General features: G+C 43.2%; 1 pseudogene; it reads right to left on the reverse strand.

The window, feature by feature from the left end:
- Nucleotides 1–5,195: 5,195 nt before the first annotated feature.
- On the reverse strand, nucleotides 5,196–5,322 carry LOC123390859 (annotated as a pseudogene).
- Between the last annotated feature and the right edge of the window lie 12,904 nt (nucleotides 5,323–18,226).

Here is an 18,226-nt window from a genome sequence, read left to right on the forward strand (position 1 = left end):
AGGTAAATCAAGATCAAAAAGAAGGAACAACCAATACCAGAAATGGAAAGGGGCATTATTATTAAAAAGATCATAAGGTATAATTTTGTACTTCAAAATTTTAAATTTTAGAGGAAATAGACGAATTCCTAGAATAATATAACTTAACAGAAATAACACAAGAAGAAATAGGAAATTGAAACAATACTATTAATATTAAATAAATTGAATACATAATTAAAAATCTTTCCCAAAAGAAAACCACCGGCCCAGATAGCATTACTGGTGAGTTTTACCAACTATTTAAAGAAGAAATAATGTCAGATTCTACAATAAATGAAATGGAGCCCTCGCTAACTGGTTTTGAGGCCACCGTAGTCTTGATGTCAAAAATTGACAAGGGTATTCTGAGGAAGGAAAATTACAGACTAATTTCACTCATGAACATTGATGCATTAAAGCCAGCAGTAAATGACAATGTATTACAACTAAGTAGTTTATTATAGAAATGTAAGTCTGAGTTAATATTTAGAAATCGATACCTAGGGGCACCTGGCTCAGTGGGTTAAAACCTCTGCCTTCAGCTCAGGTCATGATCCCAGGGTCCTGGGATCGAGTCCCACATCGGGCTCTCTGCTCAGCAGGGAGCCTGCTTCCTCCTCTCTCTCTGCCTGCCTCTCTGTCTACCTGTGATCCCTGTCAAATAAATAAATAAAAATATTTTAAAAATATATATTTAAAAAAAAGAAATCGATACCTACAATTTACCACATTGAAAGAATAAAGAGAAATATCATATCATTGTCTGGAAATGAAGAAAAAACAAATTGAGACTTTGAAGAGTAATAATTGTTCATTCTTCACATTTTTCATGTGTTATCAGTTGTAATGTCTCCTCTTTCATTTCTAATTTTATTTATTTGAGATCTCTCATTGTTTTTCTTGGTAAATCTAGCTAATGGTTTGTCTATTTTATCTTCTCAAAAGAAAAAAAAGTTCACTGACCTTTTTCTATTCTCTTTACTCTGTATTTCATTTATTTCCACTGAGATCTTTTTTACTTCCTTCTTTCTGCTAACTTTAGACTTTCTTTGTTCTTCCTCTTTTAGTTTCTTGAGGTATAAAGTAAGGTTCTGTATTTGAGATTCTTTTTTTTTTTTAACTTAATGTAGGCATTTATTGCTATAAACTTTCCTCTTAGGACTGCTTTTGCTTCATGAGCAACAAAAGAAATAAAATACATAAATGAGATCTCAAAATTTAAAACTTGCTTACTTCAAAGGACACCATCAAAAAAGTGAAATGACAACCCACAGAACGAGAAAAATATTGGCAAATCATATATCTGATAAGGGACTTATATCTAGAATATATAAAGAACTCTTACAGTTCAATAATAGAAAGACAAATAACCTAATTAAAAATGGGCAAAGGATCTAAGTAGACATTTCTCCAAGAAAGATATTAAATGGCCAATAAATACATGCAAAGACTCTCTATCCCATTAGTTATCAGGGAAATGTAAATCAAAACCATAATGAGATATCACCTCCTACCCACTCAGATGGCTACAATCAAAAAGCCAGGTGACAATAAATGTTGGTAAGAATATAGAGAAATCGGAGCTCTCATACACTATTGATGGGAATGTAAAATGTGGAGCCACTTTGGAAAACAGTCTGGCAGTTCCCTGAATGATTAAGCATAGATTTACAATATGACCCAGCAATTCCAATCCTAGGTAACTATCCAAGAAAAATGAAAACGTGTGTCCACACAGGAACCTGAATACGAATATCATAGTAGGATTATTCATAGCAGTCAAAAGCTGGAAACAATCCAAAAGTCCACCAATGGACGAATGGGTAAATGAAATGTGACACATCCATACAATGTAATGTGACTTGTCCATGAGAAGGAATGAAGCACCGATACGTGCTTCAACATAGATGAAGCTTGAAATCACGCTCAGTAAAACAAACCCATCATAAGAGACTATATATTGCATGATTCCATTTATAGGAAATGTCCAGAATATGGAAATCTATAAAGACAGGAAGTGGATGAATAATTGCCTAGGATAGGTAGGGTGGCTGGGGTGGTTGCAGAGTGATAAGGCAAGGGTTTGGGGCTTCATTCCCAAGATGATGAAAGTTTCTAAAACTGCGGAAACAGTTGCACATACGCGAATGTACTAAAAAACACTGAACTGTACATTTTAAATGGGAGAATTATATGGTATATGAATTATAGATTGCTAAAGCTATTTTTTATAAAGAGGAATAATTCAGATTTCAGACTGAGAACAGAAAAAGAATATAAAGTATCTCATTAATTAATTAAGGCACTGATTACAGCTGGAGATGACAATATTTTGGAAGATGCTGACTGAGAGGGTGGGAATACAGGATGTCCAGCTTCCATTCCAACATGCAACCCTGGGTGGCTCAGTCGGTTAAGCCTCTGCCTTCAGCTCAGGTCGTGATCCCAGGGTCCCGAGATGGAGCCCTGCATTAAGTTTGCCACTCAGTGGGGGAGCTGCTTCCCCCTCTCTGTCTGCTGCTCCCCCTGCTCTCTCTCTGTCAAATAAATAAGTAAAATCTTTTAAAAAACAAACAAACAAAAAACAAATGTGCAACCATTGGAGACCTTAGTGGGACTTTAAGCTGGTCTTTAGTTTACCACCGCTGGAATAAAATCACTCACTGGAGGTTATGAGACCTTTCATGGAGACCAGTGGGTCATCTTGACAGGGAGAAAGAGAAGTTCCAAATAGCCTGGTCTAAGATGCCCCAGATCCAGCTCACTAGAAATCTGCCATCAGCCCCTCCCTGTAGCATGGGTCATCTCCTGCCTCACATTTGTCTAGTAAGTCAAACTTGAAGATCAGTAATTGGATTCCTGCAGTAAACGCACTGAGAAAAAAGGTGACCTGGGATCATTGTTTCCATTTTGTCATGGAGAGGAAGACTGGACCCACAGGAGGTCAGATATGGTAGAGCTGAGCAAAGATCCAAGACAGAGCTTTGCAAAGTTCACTCAATGTATATTTTGTTTTTGCCACAGCTAAATACCACTGGCACAATTCTGTAGTGGTTTGTTTTTATTTTTTCTTAACGGGCACTTGATATTTTAACGTAAGTCATTGATATTGAAAGGAAATTTTACTTCGTTACCTAAATAGAAAAGCAGTATAACTTGCCATGACTAGATTCATAAATACAATATAAAATGATTTTAATTAGAAACTGTTGCCTGGAGAGCTTCTAAAAGTCCCATTGCACAGATCTATTAAACTAGAATTCCTCAGGGGAGAGAGAAGCCCAGCCCTAATAATTTTTTAAAGTTCTCCTGAGGAAATAGGAGAGTGAACCAAGGCTGGACTAGTGGGATTGCCTGCTACAGCCTCTGTCCCTGAGGACTGCGCCCTGTTCGAAGGAGATCCACAAGTGATGGGAAGGTCTTGAAGACACGCTAGCCCCAAACTGACGCTTCCTCCCTGATGGCATCTGAGGAACTGAAAAATGACTCTGAAATGGGGGAAGTTCTCATTTGGGATTTGTAGCTATTTTTTTCTTTGTCAAAGAGAGAAAGGTAGCACAAGCAGGAGGAATGGCAGGCAGAGGGAGAAGCAGTCTCCTCACAGAGCAGGGAGCCCGTCGTGAGACTCAATCCCAGGACCCTAAGATCATGACCTGAGCAGAAGCCAGACGCCTAACCGACTGAGCCACCCAGGCATCCCAATTTGTGACTTTTTAATAAGTTGTTCCTTTGCGATCTAAAATCACCTCGCAGGACACTTGCCCTTCAGAAAACACTAAACCAAAAGACCCCGGGTGGTCTGGTTTCTGTTTCTATGCCCTTTCCACTTCAACAGCCTGCTTCCCAGCCAAAGACTCCACCTCAAGATGATTCTGGAGAATTCCTCCCCTCTGTGTGTGTCCAGCAGGAGCTCCGAACACCTGCGTTTGCGTCACGCTTTTGGACCCATCTTTCTATTTCAACATGACTCTGTCCAGGGGATCACAGCAGAAAACTCTTAATGTCACCACATCTCTGTCTTCTTTCATTTCCTCTTGAGAAGCCCCTCATTTTCACCCAGGAATGTTTGGTCCTGGAGATGGTTTAAGTCAGCTTTTGCTTTTTTGGATCTTAAAAGGAAGTGTCACCAGGGGAGGGAGAAACGGGAGAGATGGTGCAGAAAGCCACATGACACGGGGGCGCTTCTCCTCTTGAGTTTCTCTTTCCCCTCCACACACACAAGTACCCGGAGATGGCCTGTCCCCACCGAGGGAGGAGTCTCAAGTGAAAGCTGGACTCCTGAGTGGAGATTCCTATTGCTGTTGTTTCCTCTTCTGGCCCCGGGGCATCACCACCAGAAGTGGGCACTTCCCAGCCAGGACTCAGGGTTGGAGCGCTGCCCTGGAGGGCAGCAGGACCTCAAGCACAGGCAGTTTAGCTCACAAAACAGAAAGTTAAGCAAAGGCTCTGATCTCTTCTCTTCCTATATTTAAAACCTCGAATGCTGACACACCGTCTACCGCTAGACAGCCAGGCCATTGCTCTGCCTCGTCAGCAGAGCCCTTCTCTCCTGCTTCCCTCGGAGCCTTGCACCCAGTCTCAGAGGCTCCTGTCCCCACTCTCTGTGGCAAGGTTACACAGCTCCTGCTGTGCCCATGGCCTAGAATGCCCTTCTCGAGGCTGATTGCAAATATCACCCCCTCCACGAGACCTAAGGTGATCCTTCCGGTTAAGTAACAACGGCAATAGAATGAATAACAGTAAGTATTAGGTACTGAGTGAGTGCTATGGACAGGCACCAAGAGCTCCTTTGTACGATCTCGACCAAATCGTACATTACATAGGCTCTCATGATCCCTGCCCTGCCATTTCCTATCTCTGTGACATATGTTGAGTTACTTTTCCTCTCTGTGCTTCACTTTCCTCAGATGTCACTGGGGATTATAAAGTACTTCTTCGTAAAGTGGTTATAAGGATAAAATCAGTGAATGTCTATAAAGCATATGGCAGAGAATCAGACCCATGGCTTTTGCTCAATAAGTAGTAGTATTTCTTGTAAGAACATTACAAGAAGTCATTAATAATGTGCTGGTATTATCCTCATTTTATAGAAGAAGAAACCAAAGCATAGAGAGTTTGGAGAAAAGAGCCCATGTTCAGTGAAGAGCTCTCATGTCTCTCTGACCTTAACTGGTCTTTGTTCATAGGGTTCAACCCAGGAGCAATTGTTTGTGCAGCTTCCTTGTCTACTTTTTCTTCAATTAGCAATAATCGCGCCTCGGATAAACCTCATTGGCTACGATACTGCCACTGCGCAAAGCTTACACTTTTTCTTCAGTGGACACAAAACTCAAGGGAAGAACTATTTGGCATCTCTTCGACATGTGGGCCCTGCATATTCTTACTTCATTGCCCCCTCCCCTTCCCTCTTCTCCTTATCACAAGGTAGCCCCTTCCTTCCCGTCTACCATGATAGTCTCCTGCTTCACGTCATCTGCCCTCATCCTCTTCATTGGGCACACTCTCTCTGTCACTTAAGTTCCCCTTGCACTTTCTGCGGTCTCGGAGCGCGTCTCTCGTCCTGTCCTGTTTAACAGCCAGCCGAGCACTTGGTTTACTGCCCCTGCTAAACTGTAAACTCCTTAGGAAAACGGATCCTCTCTCAACCAAACAAACGATGCGCTACACATTCAATGAAAGTGTCATGGACGAGTGAATGAATGAATGAAGGCACTTGTTTCAGTGCTTCCTGGGAGAGGATCTCTGTCTTCCTGGATGGGTTTGGTACCAGCACTACACCGAAAGCACTTTCATCCTGAGCCCTTTGAAGAGGAGATCATTGTTCATTCATCCCATTTTTCACAGAGACCAAGGAGATATCAAAAGAAGTCATATTCGCTAGGAGTCTTGGTGCAGAATTCTGAGCTTTATTTGACCCTGGCAAGTTTTATGCAACCTTTCCAAAGCTGTAATCCGTCAGTACAGTCTAATTCAACCCACAGATGTGTTTGTTGTAGTGATTAAAAAAATTTTTTGTTTGTTTGTCTGTAGTGACAAAAAAATACTGTTTTTTAGAAATGAATTGGAGGCATAGCCACTTTGGAAGGGGCTTGACGGTTTTTTACAAGACTACGCGTACTTTGACCATACCATCCAACAGCTGCACTCCTTGGTATTTACCCAAAGGAGGTGAAAACTGTGTGCACACAAGAACCTGCACATGGATGTTGACGGCAGCTTCACGGAGAACTGCCAAAACCTGGAAGCAACAAAGATGTCTTACATGAATGAATGAATGAATGAATGACCTGCAGGACATTCAGACAAGGACATATGGTTCAGCACTGAAAAAAAAATGGGTATTAAGTCATGAAAAGACATGACAGAAACTTAAATGCATATTACCTAGTGAAAGCAGCCAATGTGAAAAGACTATATAGTGTACGATTTTAACGCTATGACCTGCTGGACAAGGCAAAATGATGAAGACAATAAAAAGATCAGAGGTTGCCAGGAACTGGCGAGAAGAGGGATGGAAAGGCAGACAGAGGATTTCTAAGACAGGGAAAATAATCTACACAATATCATAATGGTGGACACATGTCACCATACATTGGTCCAAACCCATACAGTAAACAACACCCAGAGTGAACCGTCATGCAAGCTGTGGACTTTGGGTGACAATGACACATCAGTGTACGTTCATCCACCGTCACCAGTGTACCACTCTGGTGATAATGGGGAGGCTGTGCGTGTGGGGGCGGGGCAGATGGCACATGAGGATTCTCTGTGCCTTACCTTCAATTTTGCTGGGAAACTTAAACGGCTCTAAAAAGTAAAGGTCTTAATGTTTAAAAATTGAATTTGAATGCATTTAGATAGGGTGTGAGCACCGTGGTATTTTGATGTCTCCAGTGACATCCTGAGTCACACACGTGGCACCCTTTACTTATTTACTTTTCCTACCTAGCTCCTACAAGCCTCAGATTTTGTCAGAATAGGGGGCCTTGACTTCGAGCCTTAGATCCAAAAATTTCCCATAGAACAATGAGAGAATCTTAATAAAGATATTCCATTCAAATTCAATAATTTTGAGTAGATATAGGAGAAAAGGAGATAAGAGCCTCTGGAACTGTAATTGTGGACTATCTCATTGCATTGGTTTCATGACCAAGGACCCTGTGAGTTCTCGTAGCCTTCAGCAGTGCCTGAGTATCCACTGGGGCATATTTCTTTTTTATTTTTATTTTTTTCAGTGTTCCAAGATTCATCGCTTATGCACCACACCCAGTGCTCCATGCAATACGTGCCCTCCTTAATGCCCACCACCAGGCTCACCCATCCCCTCATACTCCTCCCCCCAAAACCCTCAGTTTGTTTCTCAGAGGCCACAGTATCTCATGCTTCATCTCCCTCTCTGATTTCCCCCAACTCACTTCTCCTCTCTATCTCCCCATGTTCTCTGTGCTATTCCTATTCTCCACAAGTAAGTGAAACCATATGATAACTGACTCTCTCTGCTTGACTTATTTCACTCAACACAATCTCGAAACTCCAGTCCCGTCCATGTTGATACAAAAGTTGGGTATTCATCCTTTCTGATGGAGGAGTAATATTCCATTGAATATATGGACCATATCTTCTTTATCCATTGTCCATTGAAGGGCATCTTGGCTCTTTCCACAGTTTGGCATTTGTGGCCATTGCTGCTATGAACACTAGGGTACAGATGGCCCTTCTGTTCATTACATCTGTATATTTGAGGTAAATACCCAGTAGTATAATTGTAGGGTCATAGGGTAGCTCTATTGTTAATTTTTTGAGGACTCTCCTCACTGTTTTCCAAAGTGGCTGCACCAACTTGCATTCCCACTAACAATGTAAGAGGGCTCACTGGGGGAAATTTCTATAATCTGTTTATCAATAACATCAATTTTGTGCCCAATTTTATTCTAAAGACTCAAAGACATAGAAGAGAATGAGGCATCTTGACTCGAAAGACTTCATAATCTATGCCTCTATCCCTGGAGGAAAGCAGTCTTAAAATAATAAAAATAACTTCTTAGTAGGTACCAAGTGTCTGATAGAAGCCAGGTTCTGTTATGAACACATATGAGTCCTCATATGCAGTACGTACTTCCATCTTCACAATAGTCCTCTGTGATGAGTACTAGAAAAGGAGCCCACATTTTAACATGAGGAAGGTACAGCATAGAAGAACTGAGTACCCCTCTCTCTCTCACTCTCTCTATGTCAAATGAATAAATAAAATCTTTAAAAAAAATTAGGGTGACTGGGTGGCTTAGTAGGTTAAGCCTCTGCCTTCAGCTCAGGTCATGATCCCAGGGATCTAGCCCTGCATCAGGCTCTTTGCTCAGTGGAGAGCCTGCTTCCCCTTCTCCCTCTCCCCCTGCTTGTGCTCTCTCTCTCTCTCTCTCTGTCAAATGAATAAATAAAATCTTTAAAAAAAATTTTAATAAAAAAATTAAAACATATGGACATTGGGGGAGGTATGTGCTATGGTGAGTGCTGTGAAGTGTGTAAACCTGGTGATTCACAGACCTGTACCCCTGGGGCCAATAATACATTATATGTTAATAAAAAAATTTAAAAATTAAAAAATGATAAGATAAAATAAAATAAAAACAGAAAAACTGAGTACCTTCCCCAGTGCCATATAAACAATAAATCTGAGTTTAAGCATCTGAGCTCTTGGAGACCATTACATTTAACTATGCCCTATATTCCACCTCCAAAGGTAGAGTTTATTTAAATGAAATATGTAGAGAGAAAAGGTGGCTCCAGGTCAGGTCATACAAGCTTAAAAGGATATATCACTGGGGCACCTGGGTGGCTCAGTGGATTAAAGCCTCTACCTTCGGCTCAAGTCATGATCTTGGCGTCCTGGGATTGAGACCCGCATCAGGCTCTCGGCTCAGCGGGGAGCCTGCTTCCTCCTCTCTCTCTGCCTCTCTGCCTACTTGTGATCTCTGTCTGTCAAATAAATAAATAAAAATTAAAAAAAAAAAAAGGATATATCACTGTTTCCCACCCCAGCCCCCAAGGAAGTCATGCTTTTTCTGCATAAATTTACCACTGGACCCACTCTCCTGGTGGCATGCCATGACCAAAGTCAGCGGACCCAGAAGGAAACTCTGATGGCTACGCCATGCAAATAGGACTCGGACCATTCAACAGGATGACACGAATTTGAAACATTTCCAAGGCTAGGGTTCCCCCCCAGGAAGGCTAGGGTTCCCCCCCAGGAAGTGTCTCTCTGGGCAACTGCCAGGTAGAGTGGGATGGCCTAAAGCCAACCAAAGAGCACTTCTTCATTCTCATGCCTACAGGGTTAACCATTGAGGACACATCCCACCTCTGTGTGGTACAGTGGGTTCTCCCACTGATTTCCTGGATCGGGCCATCACAAGGATGATGTAAGGATGTCTCCCTGTTGCCACGGGAACTGGCTTCATCCGTGTTTCAACCAGCCTGGAAAATTTATACACATGATGTCATGCACAAAGAGAAAGTTAAGCTGCCTTAAAGTCAACCGGTTCTCCTGACTACTGTTCTTTGAGATAGCCTAGTATTGATACTGCAGCCAGGTTCTGGAGCATTCCTAAGACAGGTTTGCTCATCTACTCACTCACTAACCCTCACACTTCCTTTCACTCACCAAGAACGGCATCTAGCTAAGGAAATCAATGAGAGCAACCCAAGAAATATGCTGGTGGAGCCGGATGTTGACTTCTCCTCATGTTCTACAGTGACCTTCCGAATGGATGTTCCTGATTACAAAGGGCAACGCCCCAAGTTTTAGCCAGCTTAACTACAGGTTCTGACAACAACCAACCCTTCAGAATCGGAGCATTTATTTCTTCATAAGGGCTCCGAATCACTACTGTATATCACACACCGACGTCCTCTTATATTCCATGGCACATGTTTTCACGCTCTTGCCTGCTTTCCCTCCTCTCTTCTCTATCCAAAGTAGTCAGACTAGGTTAGCACTCTGGGGCATCCCTATGGATTTAAAAGCAAACAAGATAAGAGTTTTCAGAAAGACTGGCACCGTTGTTTCCTGGAGTCCTCACACAGAATGCTACTATGGACTCAAATGTGGCTTTGGATTTAGCACCAAAGGATGATCTCGGTTCCGTAATCAGAAACTAATATGTCTAGTTCCACGATCCCCACGCTGTCCACCAATCACCCCCAGGTTACCAGGTAAATTCACAGAAATGCTGTGAGATATTTGAAATTCTGCAAAGGAAACCCAGGATGCTCACCACCTGTTGAACACTGTCCAACTCAGGGCTGGTCTCCGTGTCAATGTCAGACACTCCTCGCCACATTCCTTTCAATGCCAGCCTATCTTGGCCAAGCCGTGTCTCCCAGTCACTATACAGCGGCATAAGGAAATCAGTGTGGAACAGGAAATGAAGGCGGCAGCATCCAATCTGATCCCCCCCACAGCCATTAGTAATCGGTCAACTTGAGAAGCAACGGAAATACCAAGTGTGTTATCACTTGTTTCAAATGACTACTAAAAAGTTGTTAGAACATACAGACTTAGGAAATTGTCTGGACCCAACTACTTCATAAATGAAACCATTAGGTATCTCTTTCAGCCTCAGGGTGCCTTGAAAAAGCATCACTGAGGCCCTCAGGGCTCTGTCAGCTGAGAAGGTTCAGAAACCTCCGGTCCAGTCAGTGATGTTCCATGGCTGGCGGGGACCTCCTCTGCCCTGCTCTTGGTACACTTTGTAGCAAGTGTACCTGCCTGTTGGTGTGGGTGTTGTGGCTGCTTCAGCTCAGTGACTTTTCCACCTGTCAGTGCTAGAGGCGCCCACTCCTCAAGCCATTCCAACTGCAGCACACAGGCCAGGGCCTTGCGAGCCTTGCTGGGCATCTCCCACAGTCCTCTGCTCTACCCACACCAGCCTGTCTTAGCCTCTCAGACATACCCAGTGCTCTCTCATCATGGGGACTTCTTGCTTGCTCTTATCCTGCTTCACTTTCAGGTCCCATCCTAAACGCCACCTCCTCAGACAGGCCTCCCCCAACCTACCGAAGTATGGCCGCCGTGTTCTTCCATCCTGTCCACCGTTCATTTCCTTCAGAGTGTCCTTTGCACATACATATTTACCGCCACGGGGCAGAGTCTATTTGCTCCCAGCTGTGTCCACAGCACTTAGCACAGTGCCTTATACCTAACTGTCATTCGAGAAATAACTGTGAGGTAAACAAATGCCAGAATTTTAACTATGGCCCTGAAGTGTTCAAAAGGCTTTTCTGGAAAACAGCCGGTCACACAGAAACATGGGCCAGCTGTATCCACAGGCCTGGCCAGAGGTCTCTGGTCCAAGGTGGTACTTGAAATCATGAATCCCAGACATTTATTCTGTCTCTACCTCCCATGTCTTTGCCTAAAAAAGGGTTGTTATGAGGACCACTGGGTCCAAATGACTCTTGCTCATTTTAGAATACACGGATCACTGCAAAAAAGTCATACATGAGCAATTAAGTCCCAGACCCATCAGTATCCCTTGCTCAACTCATGATTGGAAGCATAGATAATCTGTATGGAACCTGGACTATCCAAAACTGGAGAGTATTAGCTGGATGCCTGCTAATTTGTCTATATATAGTCTGCGCTATGGCCCCAAACACCAAGTGTGTCTGCTTGATCTTCCCAATCCTTTGCTTTCTTCCTCTTAACCAGCCCCTTTCATCTGCTAGACTTACATGAAAGCGCAGTGCACCCTGATATCTGTCCAGTGGTACCTGGGGAGCTCATACGCACAGAGCGGAAGGCCATGTGGCTCCCCCCAACCCGCCCTTTGCAGTGGGAGGAACATGAGTGCCATCTCCCTCCATTCGTACTGGATTGCTGCTGCGCTCTCCTTTCTGAGGCTTCTGCCCCCACTCTCTCCGCACCCAGCCTCATTTCTGGACACATTATTCTTGAAAACCACTGGAATCACACACTTCACCTCCTCTCCTATTTCCCACACATCAGAAAACCATTTATTCCTTTGGCCTTCTATATAGCCATATATAGGAAAAACTTTTCCTGCTAACCTGAGTTGCCCTCACTTTATAAGCATAACGCAGGCTGGCCCCACATGGCAGATGGACTCGAACACATGCTGTGTCTCAGTCTCAGCTCCTCTGCTTACTAGCTAGATTTTTTTTTTTTTTTTTTGGCAAGTTAACTTCACATCTATGAGCCTCAGTTTTCTCATCTGTATAGTGGGCAGGACAGTACCTACCTCATAGTTTCATTGTGAGTCCTAGATGGGAAAACACATGTGAAACACAGCATGGTACCTGGCAGACAGAAGCATGGTAGCTCTTATTATTTCTCATATAAACTCCTTGTTCTTCAGGTCTTAGCTTAGACATCACCTCTGCTGGGAAGCCTTCCATGACCACCACCCCAAAAGACAACTATGCTTCTAAAGCACCCTGCGATGATCATCATTGTAAGATGTGTCACACTGCAGCATCATGGCCTCTGGGCTCTTTGGTGGTCCCCTAGGATACATGAGGGCATCAAGGCAGGGGAACAGTTCCTACTACGCCGCCATGGCATCTGGCATAGAGGGTGCTCTGTAACATGTGGTCAAAGGAAAAGTAATTAGACAAACAAATAAATGAAGACAAAATCATTAAAACTTTGCTGTTATGTGACTTGATAAGACCAGAAACTCGCTTGGCAACAAACCACATTCCTTTTTCATATTATTTAATTTAATAAGAGTTGCCATCTAGGGGCGCCTGGGTGGCTCAGTGGGTTAAAGCCTCTGCCTTCGGCTCAGGTCATGATCTCAGGGTCCTGGGATCGAGCCCCATATCAGGCTCTCTGCTCAGCGGGAAGCCTGCTTCCCTTCCTCTCTCTGCCTGCCTCTCTGCCTACTTGTGATCTCTGTCTCTGTCAAATAAATAAAATCTTAAAAAAAAAAAAAAAGAGTTGCCATCTAGTGATCCAACTTCTATGCAAAATGTAATTTGATCCTTCTATCTGCTCTCTGAGGCTGGTACTACCACTGGTCCCTCTTCCTCAGATGAGGACACTGGGGTTCAGAAAGTTGAAGGAATTTGCCTAAGATCATCCATCTGGCAGAACAGAATGAAGACTGAAACGAACACCAGTCAACGACCGGGTCTGTTTGCGGTGCTGCTTCTTGCTTGCCAGGACCGAGGATGCTGCTTTTCCTTTCGGCTGAATTTCTCTGGCTTCCCAGAGACTACAGGGTGGCATTTCATCATCACTGGTGCTTACGCCACAAACACGACAATGCCTTAGGAATAAATCAGCTTGATGACTAACTGCTCAGGACCTAGCCTTGCTTTTACCTTGGCATTATTTAACTTTATGCCTCTCTCCCCAAAATGAGTGGAGCCTGTTGGAGGCCGTGCTGAAGTCATACAATTCTATCTCCCACGGTCTCCCATCATCTAAAGGAACATTTCTCACCTCTTCAAAAACATAAATAAAATTGTTTCTATTTAGTTGTTACATATTCAGGTAAAAAGACTGAAAGATCATCACCAGATGTGAAGGGTAAGTTTGGACAGCCCCCCTGGGATCCGTGGTATAAACAATTTTCACACTGGGGAGTCCTGAAGGCACCTAAAGAAGACGGACTTAATAACACTCAATAACCTTTGTCCTATTTGATTTCTTTTTACAAGGGGCATGAGTTATTTTTTAAAGCACCATCAAAAATAAATAAAGGTAGATTAATAAGTAGATAGGATTTTTAAAGCCCAAAACTTGGAGAGAGAGTGACAGGACATCAGACCAGGGGCAATAAATACCTTCCAGGGCAGATTTCCAGAGCAAGAAACAATAAAAGCCCAGATGAATGTAAGTTCCTAATGAAAGGAGGAATGAACATAGACTCATATGAGTCCCAAATCAACAGTCACAGTGGACCATGCTCCCAATCTCAGGCCCTGATTTTTGGTCAATCATTTCCTGTCTAGAGAATTCCATGCTCCAAGGAATTCCAGCAGCAGAAACATGCTTTACTGAATGATGATTTAACAATTTACCCTACATTTGGGGGGAGGGGGATATATAATAATCATCTTTTGGTTTGAGTTGATGTGGAAAGGGGCCATGAGTCGGTACGTGATAGTACTTCACTCCAGAAGCTTGCCCTCTCCACGGTGGACCCCACCTGCCTTGTTCTTCTTGTCTTAAGTGACAGCAGTACCAGACCAATGGTTCCCACCTCTTTCTAACAGAAGCATTTAAACACATCAGCAATTCTAGGGCAGGACACACCCACTTCCTTGGGTTGCCGGCACACCCATTCCTTTCACTGGGATTAACATAAAATTGCACTTTAAAAGGAAGAGAAAAAGATTTGCATATGCAAATGAAAACACCCGTGACAAAGGGGAGTGGCGTGGAGTCAGTCCCGTCTAGCAGGCAAAGAAGCCCACAGGGGTGATGAACTTCAGCCGTGATGACATCTGACCCACTGCCTTCAGAGCGCAGGCCCAAATGGAAAGGATGACTTTCTAGAAATGTGACCAGACTCACTGTTGAAGGGGAAGAGGCTGGCGAAAACATCTCAGCCCCTCTAAAAGAGAAGCTGACATTTGGGGTCTTTTACAAAGCATCAGAACAAAAACATATATTTGAAGGATACTTGAGAAATTCCATGAGATTACTTCAGGCTGTCCCCTGCCTCCAGGAAACACCACACACAACTGAGGCCCCTCCATCACCCCTCAGAAAAGTCTAGCCCTTCGGCAGTGATGTAGCAACTTTCATCCCAGGAACGCCTTCAATTGTATGAAATAAATGTGGATCAGGAGCTAACCTAGGGCTGTCTGGTTCTAGAACGCAAATTCCAAACCACTGCGTATTCTACCTTTTTTCTGTGTTTCGTTTGTGTCTTTTCTGAATGGCATTTTTTCTGAATAGAAAAGTAATCCAAGTTCATGATAGGCATTTTGGAGAATTTAGGAAATCATAAGGAAGAAAATAAAAATCATCTACATTCATGCCACTCAGTAAAGTCACTGTTAAAATTTTGACCATAGAACCCCGAGTCTTTTCTCTTTTTGTCTTTCTTCCCCTCCCCAAAACCCCTACCAGTCTTTTTTCTTAAAAGCACACATCTTCCACACAGGTGGGAGCTACTTCCCATGCCCCTGAACTAGAAGTGTCCCTTCAAAAACAAGTAATCATTTGGGAGAAGAACTTTTGGACTTGAGTGATAGCTACATAATTGTATTTCTTCACTTTGAAGACAGCCCTAACCACTTGGGCTCACCTAACAGATATATTTGACTACCTGGTTTCTGATGTAGGAAAGACCTTAGGGTTTGAAGTCGACAGACGAGAAAGAATTCTTGAGACAACTTTGGTACAAAAAAGTGGTTTTATTAAAGCATGAGGACAAGTCACGCAGGCAGAGAGAGCTGCACTGGGCGCATTACTCTAGTGGCCCATTATGTACTTTCAAGCTGGGGGGGTGGTGCTTAGGGAGAGTCTAAGTCTCTAAGGAATTTTGGAAGCAAGTTTTCCAGGATCTTGAGGGAGCTAGCTGTTGTTGGGAAAATATAATTTATTACTGTCTAATAAAGCCTTAGTCATGAGACCCTGCAGATGTATATCACTGGGTCATATGCTTGAGGATGATTGCCAACATGTACCTTAGGTGGGGAGAGGGTAGAGATAAAAGAAGTTTCCAAAGAAATTTTTATGTTTTTTTAAAACATTTTTAAAGATTTTATTTATTTATTTGAGAGAGAGAGCAAGAGATTGAGAGAGCACAAGCGAAGGGAGTGGCAGGCAGAGGGAGAGGGAGAAGCAGACTCCCTGCTGAAAAAGGAGCCCCAGTGCAGGGCTTGATCCCAGGACCCCAGGATCATACGTTAAAGTATACTTACAGGCTCCTGGGGGTTGGGCTAAGATTGCGTCTTGCCCTTAGTGAAGTTGTTAACATCGAGGCAGCTGAGTTCCTTGAGGTACGTCATCCTGCCCATTTCAAGGATTTCTCAGTGGGCTATAGGTAGTAAGGAAACTCAGTAATTCTTCTTCTGCCTTTGTTTCCCACATCAGTTTCCACCTAGTTGGAATATCCATTCCTCAGGGATACTGATCCTCTCCAGCTCAGGGCAAACCCAACTTATCTAAAACCTGACTTTCATTGTAAGCCCACTCTCCTTCTCAGGGATCAGTTTATAGGTGACCAGGGAGATGAGAAGAATATGGGGTCTTCTGGGACAAATTCTTTACTCCTAAGAGAGACACACAAGACAAAAATGGTATCTTAAATGAGATCTGAAATGCTATTCTGTGTGGATTAATGCCTGGAATTGCAAAGCTATTTTAGGAGATTGAGAGAAGCTAGCTGGAGAGTAAAGTTTAAATCACCTTCATTGATCCAGACAGAATATTCTAGAAGACCTCTAGCAAGACACAAAAAACAAAGAGACACAAAATACACTGTTGTAAGAGCAATCTAAAGAAAAATGTGTATAGTATGATCCCATTTCTATAGCCAGATAGATATATATACATAGAAAAGAGTCGGGAGTAGACTCCAGAAGGATATACACCAAAATATTGGCAATGGTGACCTCTGCCAGCAATGTGAACCAGGGTTTCAACGTTTTATTCTATATATATTTGTATTGCTTGAAGTTTTTAAGGTAGCACGCATATATGTCTTGCTTATGTAATTTTTTTAACATTTTAATTTTAAGAAGCATATGTGGCTTCCCCTTTATTTGAAACTTGCATTAGAAGCTCAGAGCATTCTTCTTTAAAAAAAAAAAATTGTGGTCAAAAAATTCTTCAAGTTATTTTCGGTTTCTAGGGGGATCCTCTTCATCTTAGAGCTCAGGGCGCCTGCTATTAGTCAGTGGACCTTACTTTCCCACAGGAAGAACCACAGGCAGATCACAGCTGTGATCTCTGGGTTCCCTTTGCTTGGGGCCAGGGTGTGGATTGTAAAGCGGGACAAGGTGACAAACCTCTTCTGTGAAATCAGGACAAACCAAGTCTGGCTGACATTACAAGGGTGTTACAAGTGTGCTGGCGGGCCTTGGGAATATCTGGAGATAGAACAGCCAACACTGTTTCTGGAGTTGGGCAGAGTGTTTCAAAGTGTGGGCCACGGCCCCCACATCAGAATCACCTGCAAGCTTGCTAAAGGGCTGGTTCCTGAGCCCCACCCCTGATCTACTAATAATCTCTGAAGGTAGGGCCTGAGAACCTGAATTCTTTATTGCCTGAAAGAACAACTTTCTCTGTGGATAAACTGGATTCATCAAAATCCTCCTATGGGGCCCCATGTGGGGCTCTGTGCGTGGCAGGGAGTCTGCTTCTCCCCCTCCCTCTGCCTATCGCTCCCGGGGCTTGTGTTCTCTCTCTCTATATCAAATAAACAAATAAAATCTTAAATAAAAAAATTGGTCCTGTGGGGCAAGTGCGGGTTCATGTTTCTCATCCTGGCTATCTGGATGCTCAGAGCCAAATGAGGGGCTCAGCTGGAGCCTCCGGGTTTCCTGGCTTGATGACCATCAGGAGCTCTATTTCTGGCTCCTCGCGTTAATTCTGTCACTCAATTTCTATGTCCCCTAGCAAGCTACCAAAAGTCTTCCTGGGACAGGCAGGATAAATAAATCGGTTGATAAAGCTGCCATTTATCAAGCACTTAGCCAGGATGCTGTGCTAAGTGCACTACATCTGACCTCATTTAATCTCACAACAAACCGAAGATCAGGTACTATGATTAAACCCATTTTACAGGTGTGGGGACGGAGCCTTAGAGAAGGAAGATGCATCGTAGGGGCTGGAATTCAGGTCTCTAACACCAGAGTCCCTGCTCTTAAACACCTGCCACTACTTGTCCATGGTGTAGGTGAAGAGTAGTGGCCCTACACTTTCCACGCAGGACCCGTCCTGCAATCTGAGTGGAAAGGGGGGTGCTTACTTTGAAGTTTCTTTTCCATAACTAGCACATTATTTTTACTTTCATTTTTATGTCCAAACCAGTTTTTTTCTTACATTTTGGAGATGTTTTTATGAACACATTGGTCAAATGTTTTTGTCTAATTTGTCTGATTTATACATCTGTGCGTGTATGTGTGTGTGTACATACTTGTGGAAGGTCACAAAAGGGCTCACCTACAGTAATGCAGCCACTATACATGAGTTACTGAAACTATCTCAGGCCAGTTTTAGAAT

This window comes from Mustela putorius, unplaced genomic scaffold, assembly GCF_011764305.1.
Source record: "Mustela putorius furo isolate JIRA1106 unplaced genomic scaffold, ASM1176430v1.1 tig00000145_pilon_pilon_pilon, whole genome shotgun sequence".
NCBI lineage: Eukaryota > Metazoa > Chordata > Mammalia > Carnivora > Mustelidae > Mustela > Mustela putorius.